Below are 4,899 nucleotides of genomic sequence, written 5' to 3' on the forward strand. Positions count from 1 at the left end.
GGGGATATAATGAAATATATAAAATATATAATTGTTAATACTTGCCCAGTAGTAATGTATGGAGTTTCTACGGGTCGGGCTCCAATTCAGGTTAATAAAATAAAGGTTGCAAATATTAATCAAAATAATACTTGATTTAATGGATAAAATTGTAGTCCACGAAAATTTCTTTTATGGTGTATTGGTATAATAAATAAAATTATAATAGATAATACTAGTGCTACTACTCCTCCAAGCTTATTTGGGATTGATCGTAGAATGGCGTATGCAAACAGAAAGTATCACTCTGGTTGAATGTGTACTGGGGTTACTAGTGGATTTGCAGGGGTAAAGTTTTCAGGGTCTCGTAGGGTTGTTGGAAATATTAATGAGAGTTGTATTAGTCTTAAAATTATAAGTATAAACCCTAATATATCTTTTATTGAGAAGTATGGGTGGAATGGAATTTTATCCATGTTGCTATTAATAGATAGTGGATTATTAGACCCAGTTTGATGCAAGAAAAGTAGATGAATTATGGATATTGCTATAAAATAAATGGTAAAAAAAAATGAAAGGCGAAGAATCGAGTTAGTGTAGCACTATCTACTGCAAATCTCCCCCAAATTCATTGGACTAACGTAATCCCTAAATATGGAATTGCCGAGAGTAAATTAGTAATTACTGTGGCACCTCAAAATGATATTTGCCCTCATGGTAATACATATCCAACAAATGCTGTTGCTATTGTTGCTAATATAATTATAACCCCAATAGATCATGAGTGAAAATATAAGTAGGATCCATAATATATTCCTCGTCCAACATGTATATATATTCAAATAAAAAATATGGAGGCGCCATTAGCATGAATAGTTCGTAGTATTCACCCATAATTCACATCTCGGCAGATGTGTATTACTCTAGAAAAGGCTAAATCTGTTCTTGAAATATAATGTATTGCTAAAAAAAGACCTGTTAAGATTTGTATTGAAAGACATATTCCTATGAGTGAGCCAAAATTTCATCAATAGGAAATATTTAGTGGGGCTGGCAAGTCTACTAATGCATTATTTGCTAATTTGAGTAGAGGGTGATAAATCCGTGCTGGTTTTGTCATTTGTAATTATTTAATTATTTTTAGAGGCCCATGTGAAAGTCTAGTAATTTTTACAATTGCAATTAATGTAATAAATAGATATACTACTGTTATAGTAGTTATTATTATAATGGATTCATTGTATAATTTTATTCCTGGTAAGGGTGGTGTACTTCTTCAGGTTGTATAAGTATCTATATTTTGTAGTATTGAGGGGTTAATAATGGGTCTATTATTATTAATATAAATAAACATAATAATATTAAAGTTACACTCATAATTATTATTTTTGTTCTTATTTTAAATATTTCATTTGGTGTAAGTCTTGTTGTATAAATAAATAGAACTAATATTCCTCCTAAAAATACTAGAAATAATACATAGGAAAGTCATGTGGATTTTAAAAATGTGGATATTGTTAGGCATGCAGTAATAGTTTGTATAATTAGTGTGATCCCCATAGATAGTGGATGTTTTATATATAATATTATTAGTGCTAATATTAATATAACAGTAATTAGTATTAATTGTATTTTAATATCAAGGGGTAGTTTAATAAAAATATTGGCTTTGGGAGCTAATGATGATGTAATTATATCTTCCTTGATGTTTTTAGAATTATTAATTCATTAATGATTTACAAGACCATTGTTTTTATTAAACTATAAAAACTTATGTTAAGAGTATTATTTATATTATTTATTTTATTTACTAGATTTTTATGCTTTATTTCTCAACGTAGGCACTTATTAGTAACTCTATTAAGACTTGAATTTATTGTGTTATCCTTATATTTATATATAACTTATTATTTTATTAATAATCAGGAAGAAGCTTATTTTTGTTTATTATTTATTTCGTTTTGTGTATGTGAGGGGGCTCTTGGTCTATCTGTTATAGTTATCAGTTACACGTACTCATGGTAATGATTATTTTAATTCTTTTGTATTATTGAAATGTTAAAATATATTTTTTATTTTATATTTTTAATCCTTTTGAGATTTAATAGTTCTTTATGAATGGTGGTTCAAATTTCTATTATTTTTGGTTGTTTTTTGTTTTTATTAAAAGTATGATTTGGTATCGGAGTATGGGGGGCTGGTTATTTTATTGGCTTAGATGTGATGTCTTACTCTTTAATTTTGCTTAGCATTTGAATTATTTTTTTAATAATAGTGGCTAGAAATAGTATTATATCTATTTATTTTTATCCTTGTAGATTTATATTTTTGTTAATTATTTTATTATTATTGTTAATATTAACTTTTATAAGAATAATTTTTTTTTTATTTTATTTGTTTTTTGAGGGATCATTAGTACCTACTTTATTTTTAATTTTAGGGTGAGGGTATCAGCCAGAACGAGTACAAGCGGGGGTATATTTACTTTTTTATACATTACTTGCTTCTTTACCTCTTTTGGTTGGTATTTTTATGTTAAATTATAAGGTGGGGGGTTTATATATATATATATATTTAGATATATTAATATTGATATATTAGAATGGTGTTTGCCTTTTTAGTAAAAATACCTATATTTTTGGTTCATTTGTGATTACCTAGGGCTCATGTTGAGGCTCCAGTTAGTGGGTCTATGATTTTGGCTGGGATTTTATTAAAGCTCGGAGGGTATGGGATTTTGCGAATTATTTCTTGTACTGAGAGATTAGCTGCTAAATATAATATTTTTTGATTTGGTATTAGCATTGTTGGAATTTGAATAATTAGTCTTGTTTGTATACGTCAAATTGATTTAAAGGCTTTTTTTGCATATTCATCTGTAGCACATATAGGTCTTGTTTTCTTAGATCAATGGTTTTTAATTTTTTTATTACAAGTATAGTATCAATTATTTTATTAATTAGTAGAATAATTTTATTATTATTAGGGATAATATTTTTAATTAGGGATATTACAATTTTTATTGAGTGAAATATTGTTAATTTGAATAGTTCTAGTATTATCATAACAATATTATTTGATTGAATATCTTTAATTTTTATAGGATTAGTTATATATATCTCTTCTATGGTTATTAATTATAGAGGTTCTTATATAGAAGGGGATTATAATATAAATCGATTTATTATTTTAGTTTTATTATTTGTCGGGTCTATAATGTTTTTAATTATTTCTCCTAATATTATTAGAATTATTTTAGGATGGGATGGTCTAGGACTAGTTTCTTACTGCCTAGTAATTTATTATCAGAATGTTCGTTCCTATTCTGCTGGAATATTAACTGCTTTGTCTAACCGAATTGGTGATGTATTTATTTTATTATCTATTGCTTGAATATTAAATTATGGTAGCTGAAATTATATCTATTATTTATGATTAGTTTCTGACTTTCATAAAATATTAATTACTAGATTTATTATTATTGCTGGGATAACAAAGAGTGCACAAATTCCATTTTCTGCATGATTGCCGGCAGCTATGGCTGCACCCACCCCAGTTTCTGCATTAGTTCATTCTTCTACTTTGGTTACTGCTGGAGTTTATTTATTAATTCGTTTTGGAGATATACTGATATATATACTGTTTTTGGTAGGATACTCTTATTACTGTCAGGGTTAACTATATTTATAGCTGGGGTTGGTGCTAATTTTGAATATGATTTGAGGAAAATTATTGCTTTATCTACATTAAGACAACTTGGGTTAATAATGTTAACATTATCTGTGGGGTTAAAGGAGTTATCATTTTTCCATTTATTGACACATGCTATATTTAAGTCTTTATTGTTTTTATGTGCCGGTGTAGTTATTCATGTAATAGGGGATGTTCAGGATATTCGTTGTATGGGGGGTCTAATTAATAAAATACCAATAACTATTTCTTGTATAATAATTTCTAGTCTTGCCTTATGTGGAATACCGTTTTTGGCTGGGTTTTATTCTAAGGATTTAATTTTGGAAATATTAAGTATATCTTCTTTTAATTTAGTAATATTTGTTTTATTATGAGTTTCTACGGGTATAACTATAGCCTATAGTTTTCGATTAAATTATTATTTAGTTGGTAAATCTTATAGAGGTATATCATTTCAATTCTTTTCAGATGATGGGGGATGAGGCATATTTAAAGGTATGTTAGGCCTATTATTCTTATCTATTGTAGGTGGTTCTGGGTTAATATGATTAATATTTCCTTCTGTTTTTGTTATTATTATCCCACTTAGTTTGAAAATAGGGGCAATTATATGTATTTTATTGGGAGGGTGAATTGGGTATAATATTACATCTTTCTTGTTCGAAATTTATCCATTTTTTAATAATAAAATAATATATTATTTATTAGGGGGGATATGATTTTTACCTTATTTATCCTCTGGTGGATTAATTGGTAGTTCATTTATTACTGGAGGTCTATATATTAAGGCTGTTGATTATGGATGAAGTGAACTTATGGGGGGACAGGGAGTCTATAAATATATAAGGAGTGGTTCTTTAAATATCCAATTAATACATTCTAATTATTTTAATATTTATTTTATATTTTCATTTTTAATAGTAATTTTATTAATAATTTATATGTGTTTATATAGCTTATAATAAAGCATAATATTGAAGTTATTAGGAAGGATAAAATAATTCTATAGGCATTTCTTGAACTTATTTAAAGTTCAGCTTTATCATGAAAAGATAATGTAATTTTATACTAAAGAAATAGTGTGAGAGTATTAATGGAGTTTCACCACTAAAGATGGAAGTTAGCAGCCCCCACTTAATAATATACCCCTTAACTGAGGAGATAATCCTAATTTTATTATTAACATTAATATGCCGCCTTCCTTTGGCTTCAGTCAAATAAGCAAGG

General features: G+C 27.1%; 1 pseudogene; it reads left to right on the forward strand.

Annotated features, from left to right (window-relative positions):
• Positions 1-2,150: 2,150 nt before the first annotated feature.
• Positions 2,151-4,330, forward strand: LOC145983260 (NADH-ubiquinone oxidoreductase chain 5 pseudogene; annotated as a pseudogene).
• The last annotated feature ends 569 nt before the right edge of the window (positions 4,331-4,899 follow it).

Source organism: Lepisma saccharinum, unplaced genomic scaffold, assembly GCF_977018435.1.
Source record: "Lepisma saccharinum unplaced genomic scaffold, izLepSacc3.1 HAP1_SCAFFOLD_705, whole genome shotgun sequence".
NCBI classification, from domain to species: Eukaryota; Metazoa; Arthropoda; class Insecta; order Zygentoma; family Lepismatidae; genus Lepisma; species Lepisma saccharinum.